Consider the following 26774-nt stretch of genomic DNA (forward strand, 5'->3'; position numbering starts at 1 on the left):
CCTGGAAATCGGCATGGTCGTTATAAGAAAATTGAATTTTTTTTGGAAAAAACGACGAATAGAATGTTGCTATATTTAATTTTCTGAGTCTAGAAAGTCAGAAAACGTATACGTATAAAATTAATATTTTTTTTTATTGAGTACGTTGTACACAGCAAACTGAAAGTAAGTTTTCAGTAATGAACAATGTGTAGTCAGCAGATAAGTCGAAACAAGATGTATAAACCTTAATAACCGTGATAAACACAAAATGTAATATTATCTACTTCGATAGGGGCATGTCCTGAATTTTATGGATTCATTTTGAAAAACAGGGCTGCAGTAATACGTGCCTAACTGATGGCATTTGATTTGATTTTTGTTACCTAGCGTTGAATTTTGGCCATTTTTGGGTAATCGCGACGATGATAATGAGAGAATTGATGAATGTGTACTGACAAAAAAAAGAACATGATGTAGCGCGCTGTACCCCGATAACATAGTGGTAACAACTTCGCCTTGTAATGAAGGGGCACTGGGATCGTTACCCGGTGGAGGGACATAGTGGCTCGAATCCCACTTTAGGTAGTATTTAAACTGTAGGTCTATTCTCGATAGCGTATGTTGAGTCTTAAATCCACCAAAAGTTCATAACAATAGGCATTGTTTCAACATATGTTGAATGTATAATTGCAATGTATATTGTGATAAATTAATCCTTAACCAAATAAAAATTTGTAATTCTGTTTAAAGAGTATAAAAATACAACTTGGAAATTCATTTCCAAATGAACAACGTCTTATTCATATCTTTTACGTATGTGTGTGTGTGTGTGTGTTTTCTGAAATCTGGCAAAGTACTAATAATGTATTCACTTTATAAGTGTCTATTACATAACAGAATTTCAGACTTACTGTTGATATTGAAGAGCGGATATTGCCTACCCCAAAAATTAATTTCCAAAAACCAATGAACCCAAGTCGTGGCACCTAGTTCATCTAATAATAAAGTTTACAAACCACCATGTTGGCAATTAACTTTACCAGAAACAAATAATTGGATGTACTATAAGTTACGGAGAGCTCAAAATTCAAGGTATTCCGGTTCAGACTCATCCAGTGACCTTGGAAACGAAACACACAAACTCAACGCTATATTAAAACAAGAAGAATAACAAGATTGTAGTATCTGCATTGATCTTGGGCAACTAAACGAAGACATTACCCGCCGGGCAACCGAAACAGAAGCAGATGGCCACTTTCCTCTCCCATTGCCATGGTTACCACTCAAGATGGCGTCTCCTCTCTCTATATTAGGAGACCGTGCCTCCCGGGACCACTACAAACGGTGGATGTGCTTCATAAGGAGAGATCCTGAGGTTGTCCTTGGCTCGGGAGACAAACGAATTGCGGAGATCTTGGAGGAGCACCACGCCTCGATGACGTTGTTCCGCCAAGACAAATTCTGAAATCATTAACAACCTATAAATCTCGCAGATAGAGGACGCTGTGGAACAGTTGTGTTTTAGGTGTTCTGAAGTGAGGAGCTGCTGCCTCCGGAACACTCAAGAGTCAACAAGGATCTCGGTGAGCAACCTTCTTCCTATTTGCGCCTATCTTAGAGATCACATTATATTTGTACGTGTTTTTACATGCAAAAGAAGTGTCAAACGTTTTAAATGTGTATTTTTAAAATCTATATAACATTTTTGTGTGTATATTCTATAATAACACACTTCTTAAAAACTAATAAAAGAAAAATGTGTCTCCCTGACGGCGTAGTGGTAACGTCGTCGCCTTGTATTCCGCGAGTCCGTCTTTAATCTACTGTTTCCATTAGTCTATCTGTGTATACAGTGAAGTTAAAACAAACTCAAAGACAAGAGTTGGATTTTCATTTACATAAATTAAAATAGTAAAGTCTCTAGAGTGTTCTTTTGGTACAGACCCTATATATTTTTACTATGTCCATGATATGACATTTTGAAATTATCAATTAATTTGTTTTACCTCTTCACAATTTCGGAGTGACCTGTTCCGAACAATGTCAACTCGTAGCGTCGTCGCCTTGTAATCAATGGACCCTGGGTTCGATACCTGGTGGAGGCACATAGTGGTTCGGATCCCACTTTAAACTGTAGGGCCAGTCCCGATTAGCTTCCTGTACATAAAGTGGAGTTAAACACAAACTCAACCAACCAATCAATCAAATGTCAACTCCTCTTCCTGGGAAATTTATTCTTGCTGAGAGACGAGGTTATAGGGCCTGGAGATATAGGCAATTTTCTTTATTTTTGAGTTTTGTAATGCCCCCCCCCCCCAACCCCACCTACCCGTTTCTTAGAATTACCATTCATCCTCATATTCGCGATTAAGCAAAAGTGGCAGAAAAGCGGCGTTTAATCAAACAAATCAATCACTAAAAAAACAAAATCTTAAAACTTCAATTTCTAGTCTCCTTACGGAACCAAAAATTCAACACAGAACCCCGAATTTAAATTTTAACGGTTTCTTTACCTTGGGCCCTCGAATAACGCAAACTCGGGGTTCCACTGTAATTTTTAATAGTTGAAACAGTAAACTAAAGACTAATATGAGGAAGATCGCACTATTCAATAATGATTTGAAGAAAATTAGTGACAATGTACGCACATTCATAAGATTTCAAACCTGTCTCCAGAGTTCAATAGTATTAAGGAACTTGAGGCAAGGAAAGCTTATGAGGATGTTGAGACCGGATTTCCTTTCTAAGGGTGAGAAGTGTCAATGAAGGCAAGGCAATGCACGCATATGGTTACGGACAAACCGGTTTCGTAACTCTAGCAAACACCTGTCGCAGAAGTTGCAGCATCGAAGCCAACCAATGACCTCTGACTCACTCGACGGATGTGCTATTTAGCAGTGACCGCGGAAACCAATGTTATGAAAACACAAGACTCAAGGTTAGGGATGGTGGTTAGATGGATTTCTGGGAAATGAAGTCGCAAGGGCGAGTATTTTAAAGGTCAAGACGCGTGTGTGGTTTGATGTATGCTAGTTTCTAGGCGACGGCTGTACCCATCCGCGACAACTAACGATATTTCAGAAACTCAGTGGCGAAGATATAGTACAAGCAATGCAAGCACTGCTTGCACAATTAAAATATTATTTAATGTACTTAACGTTGAGTGCATTATTTATTTTCTATCGCACTCGATTTCGCGAAATTTTACGGCCGCAAATTCTCTCCGCAGCCCGTTGGCAAGCAGCAACCTCTCTGCTTGCAGCCACTGTGCGGGAAACCAACGCTTCTCAAGTATCATATGGCGAAGGGTAGATGCTGGTGAAGGTACGGTCCCCAAACCACTAATAAAAGCTCTGCTTTTCGGAGCTTTTCGGCTTCTCGAAAACACCCGAGCCAAGCAGAAAGCAGACACTACTATCAGAAAACATATAAGTGTTAACATGATCTCGAAGATGTATATTTGCTTTATTATAAACACAGAATTATTGAAATAAATTAATATAACTGTTCCAAATTCCATGTAGATAAACTTTAAAGCATTACTTTGAGTTTCAAGATTTGTAAAACGTGTCAATAATGTCGACGTTCAGGGATTAAGACAAACATGGTGTTCCGGCACTGGGGAGCGCTGGAATCTGCAGAACTGCTGGCTGTTGTCCGCTTCACACTTCTCTTGTCTCAAATTACAACGCACGCCAGTGTTGACAACTACCAAATAATTTACACTATATTTATCGTAAGTTTTCATACAAACAATGAACTGATGTTTTTTTTCGATAAAACGTATGTAAAAAAAAATGCAATGAAACTCTCTTCTGAGACCTGCGAATAGCAAAAACGTTAAGTCATAAATGCTATCCAACTCGAAATATTATTTTTATTAATATAATACATTATTAAAAAGAAGAAACAGCGCATGTTCTTCCTATTGTAATGGCCTATTATTCGAAAGCTTAATTAATTTTAAGGTTCAAGTCAGTTCTATTACTCCCCCGTGAACATTAATTTTTACAACGAGGTTGACATCACTTTTCTGTTAGCTTCTGAGCTTTTCGGAATATTTTCCATTTATGTGGGAAGAACGAGTGGTTGAAGTGAATGTTCTCTTTTGTGAAACAAACATGAATATTTCAAATTTCGTACGGGAAGCTGTAAGTAATAGCAAGTATTTTATTATCAATAACGTGACAAGAATTTTGAACTTAGCAGTATGGCCGTTGAGAGAGGAGTTCATGGATATATTATAAAAGTAAAAAAAAAGTAAAGTACAGTGTTCCCCTGTGCATAGCACCACGCCATGAAGGCGTATAGGGGATGTGGGGGTAACGCCCCACACTTTCTTGATCCGGTCGTGAGTGGGGGTGATGTGATCAGCATCACGCCCCTGACCGCCTTTACCCCCCAGGGTTTCCCCCAGGTACCCATTTTATTCGACGCTGGGTTGGCGCCGGGGCCGCTTCCACCGTTAGAAAAGTTCCCGGGTTTGAACCGGCCGGGGATCGAACCCGGGACCTTTAGCATGGTAGTCAGACGCGTTACCGACTGAGCCACCGCGGCCACATGGATATATTATTATTATTTAAAATGTCCTTTCTTTCCTAGAAAAACTGGGGCAATGGACTGTATAATTTATATACCCCCCCTCCCCATATTTTTCGGAGTACTGCATTGCTTTCCTTCCTCTTAAGACCACGCTTCGCTACTGCAGAAACTATAAGAACTGGAAAGTTGAAACTTCGTAAATTTATAGATCTACCAAATTACAGCATATATATAAATAGTCTGTCTGGTGCGAGTGACAACAGAGACTAGTTTAGCTACAGATATACAGTTTACTTAGATTAATCAGATATACAAGGATCATCTAGATCGTTGTCTGTATGCCTAGGAGAGTCAAGTCCATACTGACTATATTTTAAGTTACAATTACATGTAAATCAACGAAAATAAAGTTTTGCTAGCTTATTTTCTGTTTAAAATATATCGGGTGATCCGTTTGAGATGTCAGAAAAGTAAACCTTTATACACAAGAGGTTAATGTACGCATCTCTGAGCAGTTTGTTGTAATATAAGCAGAAAGGTTGTAAGTTTCGAATGAGTGGAGGTTTACTGACTTCAGCTTCATGGCGACAGTAGCATGCATGTAATACTCGAAAATTTCGCATATCATACGACATACTGTGTGCGCTGTTCTGACGTGATCACCACCTTTGTTACCATGCACAGTAGCGCCGTCATGTGGCTGGTCAGTAAACCTCCACTCATTCGAAACTTCCTGCTTATATTACAACAAGCTGCTCGGAGATACGTACATTAACCTCTTGTGTATAAAGGTTTACTTTTCTGACATCTCTTTAACTGATCACCCGGTATATGACAGTGTATTTTTCTAATTTAGCTTCGCTTTTTAACATTTTGGATAATCGCTACGACGAGAATGAATGGTGATCAGGAAAATTAAGCAGGAATACTCGCAAGGTTGACCACTGAGACAATGTATGTCATTGTGTGTGCGTTTATATGGTTTAGCCTTCTGTTTACTCGACTCAAAATCTCGCTGTTCCGGGTTCAAATCCCAGAGTGCACATGTTTGTTCGTCTGTGTCTCAATTGTATCTAACCATTATTCACGTCGGGATAGGAAAGTGACGTAAAACACAAAATGCACATTGAATCATAGTAACACTTTGAAACTTGATATCGTCTAAATCAGTGGTTCTCAAACGTTTTTCTCATTGTACCCTTTAGTCGTAACTAAAGTCTAATGTACCCCCACCATAGGTTTCCTCCGAATAGTGGGTTTTAGGGAATTTTTTTAGCTACCTGACTGGTGGGACGTTTTTGATACGTTGGAGGCGTGTATCTGCAATGGAGCAAAAGGACATTCGGGCTATATGTGGAAAGATGGTAAACAAATAAACATTAGAATCCTACGTTTATTATTTTATTGGGTGTTCCTACGTTTAGAATCTTTATGGTTAGTTACTAGAATAAAAATGTGAAATACTTACATGCTAATAAGTATATAAAAACTTTCATTTTGAGATTTTTTTCCAGAGTTATATAAAAAAAGTAAAGAACAAAAATAAGTTTGTAGTCGAGCGGGTTAAGCGGGTTAAGGCGTTCACTCGTCTTGAGATCGTTCGCTGCGGGACGGCGTAGGTTCGAATCCGGCTCTGGTCGGAATTTATTCGGCCTACGTATAGGGCCGGTGGCAACCCACCATCGTGAGGAAATTGGGAAGCTCCGAGTGAGTGAGCGTAACCCGGTCAAGAAGACCTACAACAACGGCTGGGGGTTCGTCGGGCTGATCACCCGTCACCCCAATACTGGTCTAAGATCTCCACGCTATAACAGGTGACGGAGGAACAGTGTGGGAGGGAGACCAGCAGTCGGTAGGTAAGCCAAGGCCCTTCAAGGGCTGTAGCGCTGTGGGTTATGTTTAAACAAACTGGCAAGCACAATTTTGGAGTTTTTATTGTAAATCCTAAGAGTTTCTAGTGAGAAGGATGTGCCAGCACAGCCTGACACAGTTTCTGCAGGTCTGGTTGTGCACTTGAAGCTTTCAAGCTGAGATTCAGTTCCAAATTTAGTCAAACCTTTTGAATAAATATATGTATGTCAGTGACAAAATTAGTCTTATTTTCTTGTTGAGTGTCAAAGCTATGAAGTCTGAAACAATGAAGTCTGCTCTACACACCTGCAGCAAAAATGTTATCGTGTGTGCATTCTCGACATTTGTCTTCCGATCTGATCGCGTACCCCCTTCAAGTCGTTCATGTACCCCTGGGTACAGTTTGAGAACCACTGGTCTAAATAAATAAGGTATATTTTCAGACACCAATTTTCAGGTTCCTCTGTCGTGAATATGTGTATATTCACAGATGCAAATGGCACTCATTATTCTAAGAAATGTAGGTTGAGGTTGATGATGGCACAGTGCAGGAAATGCTGCAATGATTTGCAATCTTCATCGCCCTTGAAGAAGATTAAATCACCTGTCCATTCATCTTTTAGTATTCTGTGACGTCTTTGCTTTCCTCGAAACTAATTAACGCATCAGCTGCTAGAATTACAGGTAGGTTTGTTATGTAACCTTGATTGTAACAATTTCTTCTTTGGACATTGACAAGGTGTTAAAGGTTAAGTACAGTCAGCAGCAATAAACATGGAATATTTAGATCCTGAAATATCAGCTTCAGTATATCGCGGTATGTGTGTTTATACGATAGCAGAACTTACGCTAAAGTTGCTAAAGTTGCTATTGAATTTGTCTTTTCGCCGCAGAGTTAGGCAACACATATACAATTCAGGGAAGGTGGTATTTAAGGATCTACATATCCAATTTTTATGCTGGTGACTGTACATTCAGAGTGGTATTTGAAATTTTTCCAGTGGGAGTGGCGGTGGTTTCAGTAACTACCCTTTAAACATTGCAACATTGTGTAAATTATGCTACAGAATGTCAAAAATGACAAGTTCCTTCAGTGTCTAAAACATAATAAAAATGATCACATGAAGACTCGTAGCATTCACGAGATGCCTCCTAGGATATTGGATAATATCTATCTTCGTTCGTTGTTCAAAAAAAATCAAAGTCAAGTTTTCACTAAGAGAAAAAGTATATATTACTTCTTAGCAAAATGAAAATACTTATGTGCGAAGTTCCATTGGAATTTCAAAGAAAGAACAGCATATTACAATTCCACTTGATCACTCTTGAGAACTCAAAGCCCGAACTAAAAGTCTTCTTCTTCTTCTTCTTCTTCTTCTTCTTCTGACCCTGTCAGACAAAACACTGTCGACTTTGGCCAATGTTTCTGTATTTGTACTATGGGACAGCAGTAGTCTGTGGTATGGGATTTCTGTTACACAACTTTTCCTTACAATACACAACAGATGACACTAATCAATTTTCAATTTTTACACTTTTACATTCTATGTTCTGTTCATAATTCGATTTGACATTTTCGAGCATATCCATATAAAATCCAAATAATTGGTATTGATAAATCAGATAAAAGAGAAAGTAAAGATATAGGTAATGGAATTTTTAATCTTATCAGATTTTTATATAATATATTTCGTTGTTGAGAGAATTGATCACATTCCAAAAATAAATGTTGGGCATCTGGATTATCTTTACCACATGTACAATTTTGTTGATGTATAATACCTATTTTCGCTAAATGTGCTGGTGTACGTACGTGACCAGTTCGCAATCTATTAATAAAAACTATAACCTGTCTTGGAAGAGGACATCTGTGGAACCATGGTTGACTTGCATCAAATTCCGCTAGCCATCTATATGTATGACCTACCATCGTCAATTGTTCCTTGCACCAAATTTTCCAGTGATTTTTTATTTTAATTTTAACTCTAGGTAATAGATCTGTATAAGGGAGTCTGATGAAAGATATTTGAGGTAAATCCCTTGCTCTCTTAGCGTACATATCTGCCATAATATTACTCTGGTTAATGTGATGTGCCTTGACATATGTAAACTGAACAGTAATATTTTTGGATTGTGCTTGTTGAGTTAATTGTATAATCAATATAATGAAAATAGATTGACGACATAGTTGAGGATATGATGATGTTAGTGCCTGTAAGACACTTAACGCATCTGTTAGAATGAGTATTTTTTTATAGTTATTTTGTATGGAATAATTTAATGCACGGTAAATAGCATAGCATTCTGCTGTAAAAATTGTAGTGTCTGCTGGTAACCTAAATATTTCGTGTTGATTAATTTCAGAAATATAAAACGCACAACCTACATCCTGAAATTTTTTGGAGCCATCAGTATATATAAAAATTAAATCTGGCCATATTTCTCTATACCGAGCGTGCTGACCATGATCTAAAAATTGGACGTTAGACTGAGCATAAAGAGGAAAATCTAATTTATATACTGGAGGTGAATGAAATGTGAAAGAATTTTGGTACGCGTCAGGATCCATACAATAACAATGAAGAAAATAAAATTTCGGGTTGATCGGATCTATAACATTCATAAATGCCCACTGTTTTTGTGTTTCAAATAGCAAATTAAATGGGTGATTATGATTCTCCCAGGTTTGAAAAAGAAATTTATTTGTTAATTGTTTGCGGCGATGGGATAGAGCCATCTCTCTATTTTCCATATAAACACTTACGTTTGGACTAGAATTCATCAATCCAGAGCAAATTCGTAATGCTTTGCGTTGTAGTACATCAATTTTTTGTAACTGTTTTGAGGACGCACCACCGTAACTGAAAACCGCATACTCAAATAAGGAGCGAAAGCAGTTTCTGTAAAATAATAACATAATTGTGGGTTGACTACCCCACTTAGTAGTTGCCAATCCAACTAAAAGTCAAGACCAAACACAATCGTAATTCTCATGGCAACAAGATATGTACATACAGGTCAGTCACTATCCTGACATTATCAGTGATAGGTTTAAATATTAAATACCATAAGAATTACAAAATGAATAACAGAGATTAAGATAATAACAATAAACGAGAAAGGTAATTATAAATAATAAATATTGGTCCAAGGGGAATTAGCGTAACCAAATGGTTAGTGCCCTTGCCTTTGGTGAGAGTGGTCCCGGGTTTGATTCCCGAAAGTAACTAAAAAATTTCGGCGTTGACCCAGCATTGTGAGGACAATTTTGGAGCTATATCAAAAGAAGTCTCGAAAGCCAGAAAACAGCGGCGATGGGATTCGATGGATATACCACATGACAGCCAATGAAAAAAGGCGTTTGACAGACCCTCGCCTTTGGGAGTTTTAAGGTCTATAGATCGACCACAAGGAAAAAAACCTTGGGACGAGAAGTCCCCGCGCAGTTTTCCCTTCTTCCCTCCACCTCGGGCCATAAAGAAGCATGGTCAACTCTCCCCCTTCCCTACTCGCGGGAGTACGGTGGACAGGAGTCGCGGGTCTGCGCAGGTTGTTTTGCTCGTGGTTCCACTATACATAAAACCTGCTATTGCTTCTAAAATATGCATTCTATACTATGTCTCGGATATCTCTGGAGCAAGGCCGCGCATAGCCGCAGAGAAGGGGGGAAATCGAGTGGGCAGAGCAAATCAGTACACGGTGCTGGGAAGGCTGGTAACTGCAGTCACTCCCCCTCCACGCAATCCCGTTCCCTCTCACGTGTTCATTGGTGGAGCCGTCTCGCATCACTACTTGGGTAGAGACTTGTTCTCGTTTCGCTTGCTCCAGACATTACTGGGACAGAGTATAGACCATTGTCATTTTGCAAAATTTCGTCGTTACTGCTGCAGTCTAGTACGCATGTAAATCCACGCAATAATGACGTGTTTCCCCACTTTCGCTCTGGGTGAAATCCAACGTCCAACACCTTCAGTATGTGCTTTCCTTTTAGCTTGTCAGTCGGTAATTACGCTGCGTATGCTAACTAGACATGTCGCAATCTTCCCACGTGAGGGGCCACAAATTGCTGCGTTCGAAGGGTGGGGACTCGTGTCGTCAACCTGTGGGCAGACTAAAAGACAATGACATTGAATTATGCAATTGTCTCGCAAATCCATTGAGGCTAATTCATTCATTCTGAAGCATGGAGGCTTTAATAGGTAGAATTTGAACTGCATTAGTCCAAAGTTTAAAAGTCCCCGGGTAACTTCCGTGATGAATCGGCTAGAGAACTTACAAAACTCGATATCAAGGTTTTGCATCAATTGACGCAGATAAACGCGTAATTTCGGTTCCTTTGAAACGATCGGTTCCGGGCAATATTGCCAACCCGTAAGAAATAAGTGTGCCAACTCCTAAAAAGCCATCATCTTCTGATCGAAATGAAAAAATTCATGCACATTTTCCGATCGATTTTTCTTATACGCCTCTGGTTTCAACAGTTGTTTCTATATCCCTTTCTTTCTTCCTCTATAGCTTCTTATCTCTTTCTCTGCCTTCACCCGTGCCTGTATCTACAGTGCGTCCATTTCGAACTGCAGCCGAGAGATCGGGAGAAACGTGGCGGGCGGCGCTGACGGAGATGCCGACATTTGAGGCCTGTAATGCCCGCTTATTTTTGTGGACATCTTGCAAAACGAGCACTAACCTGTGTTATAACACGCAAAAGTTCTTCTGTAATTCTTCCAAGTTCCACCCTTATATACACAAATAAATACGCTTTAGAAATTATATTAAGAGCCACAGATAATACTCTGTAAAACATTTTAATCATAGTTTTGACCAGTAACGTCCTGCTTAAGTTTATATCCTTGAAAGAGTTTTGTGTCGATGGGGATCGTTTGGAGGTTTCGAATGTGCAACACTGTATCAAGATTACGCTGCAGACGAACCGTTAAAAGCTAATGGTGTTCGTGAGCTTCCTTGCAATCCGAAATCTCCTAGCTCAAGTTTTATGTTCCTTCGCGACTACAGAGCTGTGAATATAGTGGCAGGCAGATGTAAACCAAGAGCGTGTTAATTTCGTACTGTGCGTAAGAGTGTTATTCTTGGTTACTTGCCGTTACTTGTTTGTGTTATTGCAGTGTGTATGTGTGTTGTGTCAGTCAGACGATTGGAATGCCAGCCGCAAGGTTCACGTTAGAACAAAGAATTTTTATGTATGATACTTACGTGAAAACAGACTCGTGTCGAGACGTGTGTAGGCAATTTGTACAGAAATTCCCAGGCGTGTAGGTGGACATCACTTTGAACAACTCTTATAACACAGGTTAGTGCTAGTTTTGCAATATTTATATAAATGTCTGCAAAAAATGTCTGTCCATAAAAATATGCGGGCATTACAGGCCGCAAATGTCGGCACCTCCGTCAGCGCCGCCCGCCACGTTTCTCCCGATCTCTCGGCTGCAGATCGAAATGGACGCACGGTATAATTCTAGTTTTACTATTAATGAACATAAAAATCTGCTTTGACGAGAAGGACAGTACCTTTCCCTGTAGCGGCTTCACAGAAATTTCAGATAAAAAAAACAATATTTCCTAGCAATTTTTATGTTTGTAAGAGATTATCAATATGACCGTCTCTGTGATATTTAGGGTTATGATAAACAAAGATATTCCTCACTCACTTGTTACTGGAGACTACTGCATCGGATCGCTTCGTTCGCTCATACTCGATCCAGTCTCCCACGCTCGAGTGTATAGAATCAAATCTCATTTCAATGTGACAATAATCGTAGCATATATGTAAAAATCCGCCCTGGTAGTTTCAGCCCATAATCATTATTCATTTTCACATATTGCTATGGATTGGTAAGATGGACTAAACTACATTTTAACATGGAGAAGACCATGAGCGTAACTTGGGGCCTAACTTGGGGAGGGGGGGGGGGGCAAAATCGAACTTGGGACTTAACTTTCGGGGGCAGAATCAAACTTGGGACTTAACTTCCGGGGGCAGAATCAAACTTGGGACATAACCTGAATAATTTTGGGGGAGGCAAGTGCCCCCCTTGCGCCCGCCAAGTTACGCCTATGAAAAAGATGACTATGTTCACTTAAGTTTCAATTTTACGGCATATTTCACTTCACGATCCATATTTGAGGACCCACTACAGGCAAATTACGGTTATATTTCGTATATTTTGCCTGTTCAAGCGTTATTCGCTCGATCGAAGCAGCTCTCAATTCCGTACGCTATCTAGCGTCGTCCGCGCGAACTATCTGGCGCTCGAGCAAAAACCTCTCGATGCAGCACACAACTGGAGACACAATCGGTGCCGTCTCCGTAACAGTCCTGAAATTATAATCTGAAATGCAAATCAGAAAAAAAAACCTAGGCACACATTGCGTAATATATGCGTAGCCGAGGCATCTAGGCATAACCAAGCGCATACGCAGTCACGCAGGTTGTCGAAATTCAGCTGCTAAGAGACTTTACTTTCTCGGGAGATGTCTGGGTGAAAGAAGACAACTTCGACGAGCGTTGGTGTCGGTTGAGATGGTGCCTGGGAGTTCATGGAAAGTGAACTTCGTGGGCGCACCAAATTGATGGCCAGAGAAACATGGCGTGGGTCGAATAGAAGTGAAAACTCAAGAGAAGACGCCCAACAGGAAAGGGAAGTAATGGTACCATTTCGAAACCAGTACGCGGACTTATTAATTGTCCGATGCATACATTTCAATTTATTTAATAAATGCAAATCTAGCCAGGAAATGTTTCTGGGAAAGTTACGTATTAGAAAAGTGTCGATTCCTTGCCACAGACTATTCTTTGTTCGTTGTAACAACGAGATCATGTAAACAAATACACGTGACTTGGGAGGAATCCTATTGGTTATTCGAAAGACAGCTTGCGCACAGGATTATAATGCGTGTTGCCATGTCATTCAATGTAGCTGCTATATTTTTGCGCTCTACAGATATGGAAAGGGGGGCAGAGTGGGGGGAGGGCACTGCCCCCCCATGGAAAATTACTTCATTTTAGTCCCACAGTAATTTATCCCAATAATTATAAGGGCATTGCAGGAGCATGATAACTGTAAACTTAAGGATTGTTTTTGAGGGAGTAACAGTATTATGGTGGAAAACATGCCTAGTTTCTTCTTCCATATGTTCTTCTAGTTTTTAGGACATATTCCTTATAGTAATGAGAAGGCGTAGTGAAAGGCAGGCAGTATGACGTCACATCTTTCACTTGGAAACCGGGAGAAAAGGGAAAGACTATCTTTGACGTCAAATGACGATGTGTAAAAACTTTCTTATTAAAGCTCTATGGTTAGTTAACGTTATTTTCCATAGTAGTATCCTAGATACAGTGGAACAGGAAGTATCGTGTATTAATCAAGTGTGTTTTCAATTTGTGGGGGAAAAGTCGATCAGGTAAGTTGACTACTTAAAGACAGGGAGGTCCAGGTCTAATGGGTTCCGTAACAGGGCCGGGACCTTTTTTTCTCGCACAATTTGAATTCGTTCCAATTCGCGTATTGTTTCATTTCAATACCGAACTTGAACCGTATTTAAATTTATCCGGAAAAAAGGTTCCGGGACCGAATTAAAATTCTTTAATTTACGTTTGCTGATTTTCTCTCCTGGACCGGAATTGAATAGATTTGCAAGAGATACATGAATTTTTGTATTTGAATTTATCTCACAAATTGTAAAAATAGCAAGTACCTCTGTGCGAGTACACACGATGCCATGAACGAGTATGAGTGATGTGAAAGTAAAGCTCCACATATTCTTGATCTCTGTCATAGTTGGGATGATGTGATCAGCATCACGCCCGGCCGCCTTTACCCCCATGTATCCATTTACGAGGCTGGGTGGGCCGCAGAGCCCAATTTGTAATAATACGAACCAAATTGTACAAAGTGCTACATATCGTAACCTTTTCAATATTACAATAACAAATGATATCAAGGTTGACAAGATAAATTCCCCATTCATACTTGTATTATTATTATTTTACGTTGCTTTCCGGTAACTTTTGGCTAATTGCGACCATAAAGACAAATCATGATTAGATGCAATTGATGAAGGGAAGACAGGTACTCAAACCTTGCGACAAAGACACCAACGTGAATGTAAACGAAGCGGTATCTTCAGACGTATCATATTAATACGAGGGTGGTCTAAAAAGTTCTCGGCCAACAATGAAAGAACGAATTCAAAATTATTTCCGTTTTTCAACATAATCTCCCTTAAGATCAATACATTTATTCCAGTGATGTTTCAACGCCCTTATTCAGTTCATGAATTGGTTTTCCCTGAGGTTTGCAAAATACTCTACACCTGCAATAGCCTTTTGATTCGATGAAAAGTGATGATCAGGGATGAAGAGTTTGGATTTTGGGAAGGCATTGGTCGAGAGCCCGAACTTTTCGGATCACCCTCGTAGATGGAGGCTCCAAAATTGTGAGAAAAATAAACGTTTTCATTAAAAATCACTGAAGAATTGACATTTTGAGAGTGGAGAGTTCTAAATATACGAAATTTGATTTGATTTGATTGATTTTTCGTTTTTTGTGCCACTTTTGGCTAATTTGCGAAGATGGGGATGCGTGATATGATGAAATTGATGAATGGACACTCACAAACATCCATGCTAAGGCCAGGATTCAAAGGATAAGGAAAGAACAAGAAAGAAAAAGGGATGAAGCAAGAGGAGAACAGAGAAAGGAGAGAGAAGAATTGATGAAGCTGTTAAGCCAAGAAAAGGAAGAATTATTAACAAGAATTGAAGAAGGGCGAAATGATTGCAACCCGGGATCCCTGGCGTCGTAGCGCGATGTGCTAACCACTCCGCCACGGGAGCCGGCTAAATATAAAAGTAAAGTAAAGGTAAAGTGCTTCCCTGTGCTTTGCACCACACCATGAAGGAGTGTGGGGCCCATACCAGAATTAGAGCAAAAAAACAAGGCTAGGCAGGGTGGTATTTGAACGGGACATGTTTGAGAATTGTCCTCTCTTGTTTCTGAACCTCCCCCTTTCTGGTTGCTAATTTTTGGACCTTGGGGTGGAGACTATATGTAAATAATTTGTATAGTATTTCGAGGCTTCAAGAGTGGTTATTGGGATCTCCCCAACTGGAAAGTTTTCCAAAACCACCCTGTGCCTAGGTCCCATTATTGGTCGCCATCTTGGCTACGTTACACTTAATTTTCTATTTTGTTTCACGAAACATTTGCTAGTCCGTTGCGTTATACCTAGACAGTCTTAGACAACAACCGTTCTTCAAAATGGGGCATTCGACAGAACTAAATCCAACGGAACTCAATAGATGGAGCTAGCAGCCGACCAAATACAATGCCATCGCGTTTGGCATTCACGGAGTCCGCCATGAGAAACCACCATAGAGATAAATTTGGCAAAATTTGGGATGGTACAAGGCCGAATCCTCCACTCATGTAGCAAGGTTACAGCTTGGAAGGCCCCGCCCTTGCGATTCGGACCGCGCCCATTGCGGTCCCATCTTTCGCAGAGATGAGACGCCATTTGGGCTTCCTCCAGACACCCACGAGCTCATGTCCCACGTACAAAAAACATCTGTTTGCGTTCCTCAGGGACGAACATGCCCGGAATGCGTCGTCCGATATGGTGAAATCCGGTTTTTCGCAATGCATGATGGCCCTTCCAGCTGATATACGTGTTTCGTGATCTCAAGGATGGTCTTGGAAGGTACTCAATTAACCTTTTTACCCCAGCGTGTCGGCTTGTGGTTTTAATTATCACACAACTTCGACCTCAACTTCGCTTTCGACAGATACTATCAGTTGTTAATTTGTTCGGTCGATTTGTATAAGGAGTCGGTTCGCTGGCCGAGTGCGGTCGACTTTAAAACGGCCGAAAACAGAAGTTTCCGGGTTCGAGTCCCGGTCTGGGTAGGGGTGCTCTTTGTTAGTGTCCCTTGATAATTTCATCATCTCTAACCCTCGTCGCCGCGATTAGCCAAGAGTGATAGAAAAGCGACGCAAAATAACAAACTATCTTTCTACCTGCTTCATTGTCTCCATGTTGAACAGTACAATCATCCCACACATATCCTCACTCAACCAAGCTAGGAATTTACACTTCGAGAATTACCTATACCACGTTTGTTAGAACCTGCCCCGTTTCCCGCGCTAGAGATCGCTCGACAGTTTCGGTGCCAATGAGAAACGAGGAAAAAATCGTCTGCTGGACAGTGAGGAGCGAATGGAAGCCAGAAGAGAGGCGCTTACGTAGACGCTGTTGCGGCGTTGCGTATTTTAATTGGCTGCCTGGCTTTGACTTTCCCCAGCACGGAGAAAAGCCAGCGATCAGCTAGCGCGGGAACCGGAACAGGTTGTAACAAACGCGGTATAAAGGAGATTTCACATCGCGAGCCAGTGAACAGACTTCAAGATCTGGACAATTTTACCAAACTGTATCGTTCTAAATTTTAAGAAAATATTTTGAGAAAATTGAAATCAGTCTCTGGGCTCCCAGATACCCTACCTAGCCTCGTAAAATATATTCACATGTGACCTGGTGACGAACCAATCAATCGCAACGTTTCACACCGTAGCGGCATGGCAATAATTACAAGGCTACAGTTGATTAATGAAGGTACGGGAAGTCACTATTTGATTTCAGATCAACAGAAACATAGGTCTTTACTTCATAATTAGAAACATCCGGTCTGAGAGACCTTATTTTTTAATATTTGTTATTACATTTTTTAAAGTTCTTCTAGACAATAAAATGACAAAATTATGATTAATAACTCAAACTTATTGAAAACTAAAATTACATGGGAACAAAACTAAAAAAATATTTTATGTAAATCACTTCCAACCTTGGCATTGAATACGTTATGCGAAACACCCGGTCCGTTAGACCTGCACGTTTTCAAACAACAATAAGTCTCTCGTAACAGTCACAAACTGAGCAGTAACATGTGCAGATTGTAGGCAAGTGGTTGATAATAAGGTACTGTGGAGTGGGGAGAGACAGCTCAATCAGTGTTGCCACACTGTAGAACTACAAAACACTAAAGGTCTCACAGACCGATGTTTCTGTTTAAGGGTTAAAGCAGGCGCTTCCTGACACATGGCACAAATAACGACCGAAATAGGAAAAAATCTAAGATATAAACTATAAACAAAAAGTACATTACAATTATAATTGTTATTTACCTCATTATCTTAAGTAGTTTAACCACCAAAGACCCACATGTGTTAAATTGTACAATTAGTCCCACATTCAAAACTGCATCGTTCTTCAGTAGTTGGTTTATTATTATTTGCATGACCGTAGTCAGGAAAAATTTTCGGGGGGGGGGCACTCATAATTGTTCCAATGGGCGTCGCAGAAATTTGAATAATATAAATAATAACAATGATAATGAAAATTTATTCCAAAATGTATTATTATTATTGCTGTTATTATATCCTTGGGCAAACTTTTCTACTCAATCCATCAGATGACTGAATATGAAGCACAACTGACTTATTTTATTATTATTATTTACGTTTTACACAGTATGTACTGAAATGCATAGTTATTATATTTTGTCATTAAATTTTAGATGCCTTCAAGTCAAACCTTTAGTCATAAAGTTTATGTTGTTTTACCTGTCACATAAAACTTTTTTTTTTAATTTTGAAAACTATGGAACCAGTTATTCTTTGGATTAAATGGTAGAATATTAAAGAAGAGAAAAAACATAACGTGGTGTTTGTATTGTCATCTCAAGTTTTCGATCTTGACGCTGTTTATATTTGATTATTCTGTTGTTGTTTGTTTTGTAACTTGCAATAAACGATGCCAGTTCCAGGGAGTCTATGGACTGGTTTTTGCTCAAGTTTCAGGAATTTCAAATGCCCGAAAATTCTAGCATTCTTTCCATGTGCATTAACGATTTTATTTCATTTTTGTGTAACCGCAGGTTATTCACGAAATGTGGATAACATTGTGCAAAAAATATGTATTTTTTTTTTACAATCAACAAGAGACAACAAAATGTTCTTCACCTTCTTAGGCCGGCTTTAGACGAAAGCATTTCCTTTAGCATTCTTGCTAGCATAAATGCTACGTAAATGCTTCCAAAAATGTTATAACAGGTAGTAATTTACACGATAACGTTTTATGGAACATTTCGGTTAGCTGTTTCAATTACAATGTACAATACATACAACACGAAAGGCACGTCGAGTTACACCGCCAATGCTGTGTGCACGGTGTTTACAATTGAAAAAGCTAAAATATTCTTCCATATGTGTACAGTAAACGTTGTAAAGTATGCATTTAAGCAGCGCCATTCTTCTCTACCTAAAACCATTTAATAGGAAGCGATATTCCTCTCGGTTGAATAATTATCGTCGTTTAAAAGTGTGAAGTGATAAGTTGTTTACATCTCACGCGGCCGCCATTACAGCTTAACTCGTGACCTAGAGGTCGCTTCTGATTGGTTACGCTACGAAAAATGCTGCGGGCCGAGCCTATCCTTGAGAAATGCCATGAAACATGCCATGGCATCTGAAATGCCATAACATTTCTCACTTTACACGATAGCTTTTTGGTCATGGCATAAATGTTAAGAAAAATGCTTTCGTCTAAAGCGAGTGTAAAACATTTCGAGGGGGTTTGATGTGCTGCAGCTCTTTTAATACATCACTATCGCCGACCTTCGTGGAGGACTAGTTAGCACAGCACGCTATTACACCAGGAGTTCAGAGTTGGAACTCCGGCCTAGCCATGGGTGTTCATTGTGAGTCTCCATCAATTTCATCAAATCATGAATCATCCTCATCGTCGCGATTAGCCAAAAAGTGACGCTACATAACAAAAATCCAACAAATTTAGAACGACAACTAGATCAAAGGAACATCCCGTTAGGCACTCCAATTTTTCTACTTCTAGAATTTTCTCCTCCAACCTTTTTCGCTGTGAAAGAAACTCTTGAAATCTCAATGTGAGTAACACCACTTCATAACTCACCACTTGACAAGCTTGCGTGCATTTTATTCTGATTGAAAGGCTTTGTCGTCACCTTTACTCCTCACCGTGATTATTCTGTCGTCCATCTTCATTACTCTTCCGTTCTTTGACGCCAAAATGTTACGTCCTCCCTGTAATTTCACTTCAGGATACGCCCTTGCGATGAAATGTATAATTTCAACGAAGACTGAAGTAAGAGAAGGGAGTATCAAGGTCTATGAATTACGAACGCGTCGCAGGCACGAGTCTTGCACTAAACGCAACATCCACGAATATATCAGTTCGTAAATAAACACCACATCAACAGATGACGTTGAACTTACAAATCAATTAATGGTCCAAGAAGCCGATTGAAAAAAAAACAGTAAAGTGAGTGGAAACTATGGGACATTCCCACAATGCTTTTCGTGTGTGGAAAATAAAAAAAAAAAATCATTCGAATGTGTTTGAAGATCGTATAGAATGTATAGAATTTCAGTTTTAAGTCCATTTTATGCACAGTAAGGCTGGATCGGACCTACAGTTTAAAGTGCGACATGAACCACTATGCCTCCACCGGGTATCGAACCCGGGACCCCTTTATTACAAGGCGACGACACTACCATCGAACACAAATGCTTACTGAAGACCATTTCACTTTATAAACAAGCCGACCTTTGTGGCGGAGTGGTTAGCACAGCACGTTACGACGCCAGGGGTCCCGGGCAACAATTTCATCATCTCATCCCCATCTTCGCGATTAGCCACATGTAGCAGAAAAACGAAGTAAATAAACCAAATTATAAAATAAATAAATTATAAACACACAGCGAAAACGATGTTCGAATGTCTGCAAATCGAGTGTTGCACCACACACAGAAAATTAATGCATCATATCGATTGATGCACCAGAATGCATCGATTGATGCACTAAAGTGTGTTTTATGGCTTCTTCAAAGAATCAGATTCACATTTGATGCATTTATGTGCATTTTTGTATGTCGTGAAAGAAACACCAAAGTGCATCATTTGATTCAAGTGAGTATCCTTTCAGTCGAGATGCACCTCAGTGCATCAGTTGATGCGTTCTGATGCACCTTGATGCGTTTTGATGCACCAGAATGCATCTTTTATGATGATGCAGGATGATGCTTCTTTGAAGAAGCCATAAAACACATTTTAGTGCATCAATCGATGCATTCTGGTGCATCAATCGATATGATGCATTTAGTTCTCTGAGTGCAGGTTCGGATCGACCGTTGCTAGATGTCGCTATCGTCGCCAAGCAAACGAAGACCACACCCCCTTACCACCCTGTACAGAGCCCACCCGAAAATATTTCGTTTCTCCATCCCTGCCCACCCTTGAACCCACCGGAACAAAACTCTCTCGACTTGACATTGAGTTTGGGTGCCAAACCAAAAGTAGCACATTTTGCGCCTTACAACAGCTAATTTTCAATCCTGCCACATGAGACACTTACCTATGTAGGAGCGAGATACTCGTAAACGCTTAATCACAAGATGGCCAGATTCATAGCGATGGCATTGAAGAGGTGCCAAACAAAAAGCGAAAACAAAAGACACCCACAAATTAAGTCACAAGAAGACTTATATATACTGTATATAAAAAAGAATCAAGGTCGAAACCCGTGTTGCTTTCTGGCCTTGACATCCTACGCACCCTCCCGAGACAAGACGCGACGTCCCCCAGGAATGTCCGCCCTTGCTAATGACTCGAACCGCAAAAACGCTGATCTTGTTTCCGGAGTTTCGTCTCTGGCAACAATGGAATATAAAGAATCTGTTTAGCATATAACTTACTAGAGCAGTAGCCTGCTTTATACTGTTTCAGCTATTGTCTCGGTGGAGTGTAACGGGTAACACTCTCTGAGAACACCCAAATGTCAACCTCTCTTCCACGTAAACCCCTGGACTGCATTTTCCAGACTAGCGAGGCTCTGGCGTCTCATACTCATCTTCGCGATGAAATAAAAACCCGTGGCGCAGCAGCCCTTGAGGTCCAAGGCCTACTTACCGACTGCCGACAACACTTCCATCAAAGGTGGGAGATCATCTAACCAGTTACTGGGTGACGTGTGGTCAGCAAGACGAACCCCCAGTTGTAGGTTTCCGTGACCGGGTTACGCTACTCCTTCGTAGCTCCCCAGTTTCCTCACGATAGTGCCGGCCCCCGTGGCTGAGTGGTTAGCACATCGCGCTACAACGCCAGAGGTCCCAGGTTCGAATGCTGGCCTGGGCATGGATGTTTGTGAGTGTCCATTAATCAATTTCATCATATCATCACTCATCCTCATCTTCGCAAATTAGCCAAAAAGTGGCACAACAAGCGAAGTAAAATAAAGCAAATCAATCAATCAAATCCTCACGATAGTGGGTGGCCGGCCACCTGTCCCATACACTGACCGAAATCGCAGGAGAAAAGTTGTTACGCTTTCCCCAGGAGACTTGAAACAGCGCGCGTCCATGGCCAGAGCCCGAAGCCTATTACCTACAGCAGGGGTTCCAAAACTTTTTCGTTTCACAGTGCCCTTGGCGTTTCAAGAACTTTCCGCTGCGCCCAAGTCAGAATATAGGCCTATCTAACACTTGCAACGCTCAGTTAAACCCCGTTTCCATTACCACAAATTTGCCGCGCTACATGACGCGCGGCATGCGCCAAGCATTTGTTGAAATGGAAACTGTCTGCAACATGCCGCGGCGCAAGTGCCCGGGACAAAATTGCCCCAAACTATTTTGACGCACAACATGCGCCGCGGACAGTGGAAACAGCCTGCAGCAAGTTCCTGGGGCACGGGCATGCGCACTAGAGTAGAAACAGACGACGCGACTACAATCTCTGGTCCAACAAGATTTAATAGCAATTCAAAATCACTTGCAGTCATTCTTACATAGTTTTCGTATCCAACTTGAAGACGAAAGTCTCTCATCAACGAGTTTTTTTCGCTAGAAAACTTCTAATCCACCATCTGCGTCGTTTTCGCCTCTTTTTTAAAAGGTTCATGGTACGAGCCTGCCATAACCACAAAACCTGCCATAGCTGTATTGTCCACCTTTACACAAGTTAAATCACCACCAAATTATTACAATACAAGAGAAGAAACACTGACTACTCTAAAGCACTGCGCAACGCTACACTGCGGTCCTCCACTCCAGTGTTGTTGTGGGTGCATTTTACAGAAGTAGTTTTGAATTGGAAACAGTGCACTAAATGAAGCGCAACATGCGCATGTTGCGCGTCATGAGTCTGGAACTTGTCAGAATGGAAAACGTAGCTTTATTGTGGTTAGGTTGCTTGCCTTAAGTTAAAAAATAAACACATATTTCAAATTCAGAAACATATTATGTGTGAAAAGTAGTAAATAAGCACATATTTGGAATAAGTGTCATTTCAGTGAAAATATTGAAACATCTCGTGACGCTCTTGCAAACCAACCACGGTGCCCAAGGGTGTAGCGACGCACACTTTAGGAACCACTGGCCTACAGGTATCTTTTCTACAGCGTGTCCCTCTTATACGTATAATAAAAGAAAAATTCATAACTTCTAAACAAACTGTCAGAATGATGTGATTGTTGTTTCATTTTAAAGAATGACTCAGCATTGTTTTTTAGCAACACATTCAGTAGTAGTTGCGCATGCGCAGTAGCCAGAATGTCTCGAAAACTGATATTATCAGTTTCTCAGTAGCCATTCGTCATGTGGTCGCCACTAGAAAAGGTGTTTTTTGTTTTAACGTTGTCTGAAGTGAAGTCTGTGACACTCGTGCAGAGACGATTTCGTGCACGTTATGCTTTGGGTGCTAAAGAAGTAGTTCCATCGTACATTTCAATAAAGAAATGGGAAATACAGTTACACGAAACCGGTTCATTTCTCAAATCTCGTTAGAGACTTCCTGGACGAGCATTTCAATGGAAAATGGATAGGGAGAGGTTTGGATTTTATTGAATGGCCCCCACGGTCACCAGACCTCACTGTGTGTGATTTTTTGTTGTGGGGGTGTGTTAAGGACACCGGTTAGAGATTTGCAAGACTTGCGTGAAAGAATTGTGGTTGCAGTAATCAACATTACCCTGCACATGCTTCAAAACGTGTGGCTTGAGGCTGACAACCGGTTTGACATTTGCCGTGCCACTAACGGTTCACATGTGGAAGTGCGCTGGTTTCTTGATTTGTAAAAAAAAATTCTGAGTTGTTCCATGTTTGTACAAAGTTTGGATAAAAAATATTGGTAAATAAAAAAGTTGTGATTTTTTTCTTTTATTATACGTATAAGCGGGACGCGTATTTACAAACCCTATAGTGCTGCAGAACCAGAGGTATGTAACACTTCTTATTGGCTGTGTGCACCGGAAGTGTTCATGTTCAGTGTCCATTGTTCCTTGCTTCTTCATTTACAGCAAAAGTATGGAAATAAAAAGACTTGTGATTATATAGTAATAAAGTTTATAAACAGATTGTCGAAATTATGTTAAGAAATATACGTTTATATAATAAAATATAATGTTTAAAATGCTATACGTTGGATATACATAATTTTCTCAATAGTCATTGGTAGTTCAATGTTTGCATTGATGTGACTTTAAATAGAAAAAAAATTCACTTCAAGAAGAGTTCTGATTTCTGTCTTCTAAAACATTAATTTAAATAATTTTGCTAAAAAATGAACCTTAATGTAAATGGATGTCTTATCTTGTTGGGATGGATATCGGAAATCTACACTGTTAATTTGAACCCTGCCATCTAGCGTTAACTTGAAGGAACGCTACATCAACTTCCGGAATGGCAGCCAATCAGTAGCCAGATATCGCTGGAGGTTCTGCAGTACTATAGGGTTTGTAAATACGCAAGCGGGACACGCTGTAGAATCGAGAACTAACGAAGAACTAACGACCTGACTAGGTTTGAGGTGGGCAACGAAAATGGGTCGGGCCAACTTCACAGGGGTTAGAATCGTCGCCCAACGCAGGCGACTGCGGCTATGCTCGCTGCCATAGCACATCTCCTATTGTTTCAAGCGCATATGCGTTTTCCTAGCTGTCTCTCTTTCACCGAACGAAAAAGATGCAGATAGGCACGGCCATGGAGAGAGACAAAAGTGGAAGAAAATGAAAGTAAATTCAATCAAATCAATCAAACCCATTGTCCTGGTGGTCTTCTATTGCTGCCAAAAACAAAAGATCTGCATCACGGGCGTCCGGTGAAGGAGCAAAAATTTGTCACTCTTTTTCGGGCCTGCATGTTACCGCCTCTGGACCCGGTAACACACCAGGTCTCAGCAATTTTCGAGTTGCACCAAAACTCAAATTGATTGATATTTAGAGATATGATATATGAAGGCATGTGTCTCTGAAAACATCAGATACACTCATTGCACGGCCATGTTCCGATTTGCTCAGTTTCGGGTCGGGTGAGAGACACATCCAGCTGCTAACACGTCGCGAAAATGGGTTGCTAACGGAAACGTGGCTTCCTAACCTAATAAATAAACCTCGGATTTATAGGTTCTAAAAAGTGTGCTTTTAGGATCCTAAAATAAGCTCTAAAAATCCTAAAATAGATTCTAAAAACCTTAAAATAGGTTCTAAAAATCCTAAAATAGATTCCAAAAACCTTAAAATAGGTTCTAAAAATCCTAAAATAGGCTCTAAAAATCCTAAAATAGGCTCTAAAATCCTAAAATAGATTCTAAAAACCTTAAAATAGGTTCTAAAAATCCTAAAATAGATTCCAAAAACCTTAAAATAGGTTCTAAAAATCCTAAAATAGGCTCTAAAAATCCTAAAATAGGCTCTAAAATCCTAAAATAGATTCTAAAAACCTTAAAATAGGTTCTAAAAATCCTAAAATAGATTCCAAAAACCTTAAAATAGGTTCTAAAAATCCTAAAATAGGCTCTAAAATCCTAAAATAGATTCTAAAAACCTTAAAATAGGTTCTAAAAATCCTAAAATAGATTCCAAAAACCTTAAAATAGGTTCTAAAAATCCTAAAATAGGCTCTAAAAATCCTAAAATAGATTCTAAAAACCTTAAAATAGGTTCTAAAAATCCTAAAATAGATTCGAAAAACCTTAAAATAGGTTCTAAAAATCCTAAAATAGGCTCTAAAAATCCTAAAATAGGCTCTAAAATCCTAAAATAGATTCTAAAAACCTTAAAATAGGTTCTAAAAATCCTAAAATAGATTCGAAAAACCTTAAAATAGGTTCTAAAAATCCTAAAATAGGCTCTAAAAATCCTAAAATAGATTCTAAAAACCTTAAAATAGGTTCTAAAAATCCTAAAATAGATTCTAAAAACCTTACAATAGGTTCTAAAAATCCTAAAATAGGTCCTAAAATCTAAAGTTAGGCTCGAAAAATCCTGAAGTAGGTTCAAAAAACTTAAAATAGTTCAAAATTCTTGAAAAATGCTGATTAGGTATAGTCACCGACGATGAAAATGGGACACCTATATCCTGAAATACGCACTATCTTGCATGACGTTGTGTGTGTTGCCTAACCCTACGGCGATGGCAGAATTTACCCTTGCAAATTTGCTATTAAAATCCACTCTTCGATGTATAGTTAGGCAACAATGTAGCCTCTCGGATGGCGTACGCAGTGGTAGCGTCGTCGCCTTGCAATCAAGGTGTCCCGGGTTCGATACCCGGTGGAGGCACATGGTGGTTCGGATCCCACTTTAAACTGTAGGTCCAGTCCCGATTAGCCTTACTGTGTACAATGTGGACTTAAAACACCAACTCAATCAATCAATAGTTAGGCAACAAACTTTTTCCATGTTATCCACAGTCAAACTCCGCAATTTTGTCTGTGAGGATCATCTTATATGCTGAAAATAATCTTTGAACAAAAACATAGTCAGTGGTGCAAACTTCAATGCTGAAATGTTAGTTTGCAAGGCGTGAATGCCACAAAGCACCGAAGTGAAGCGAAAGGGAGCAAGACCACACAGATCAGACCACTTTGGGTTGTACAGATAACAGTGGCACCAGACATTTTGCTTTGTTTAGAGCTTTAAAAATCACCATCCACTTGGAGGAAGGGAAATCGACAGAGAGTACATTTCAAACACGTTCGTCATTGAAATTTTTCGTGACGAAACAAAGCAAATGCCTCTGTGTGACATAAAAACCCTGTAAAACCTTCAAAAATATAAAAAAGAAACTAAAAAAACTTCATCTGTTATTGCTTTTTTTTAACGAATCGCTGACATAACTTATTATTTCTTACATGCCTGTAAAGGGAAAAAAATAGGTTAAAAACCTAAAATCCTAGGTCTACTAATAAAGTAGGCATTATTATAACTGTAATTGTGAAAAGTTTGTTAGAAGGGTTATGTTTTGTGCTTTGTGAAAACGAATTTGACGGAGTGTAGGTACCTGCATGTGCCCAGCATC

General features: G+C 39.9%; 1 protein-coding gene across 1 annotated transcript in view; it reads left to right on the forward strand.

Annotated features, from left to right (window-relative positions):
• Window positions 1-1315: 1315 nt before the first annotated feature.
• LOC146002423 (agrin-like) overlaps window positions 1316-26774 on the forward strand; it is a 57412-nt gene continuing 31953 nt past the window's right edge. The window contains exon 1 of the mRNA XM_083140249.1: window positions 1316-1565. The gene's annotated coding sequence lies outside the window, so the exon portion shown is untranslated. The remainder of the gene's footprint in view (window positions 1566-26774) is intronic.

This window comes from Lepisma saccharinum, chromosome 18 (assembly GCF_977018435.1).
Source record: "Lepisma saccharinum chromosome 18, izLepSacc3.1, whole genome shotgun sequence".
NCBI lineage: Eukaryota > Metazoa > Arthropoda > Insecta > Zygentoma > Lepismatidae > Lepisma > Lepisma saccharinum.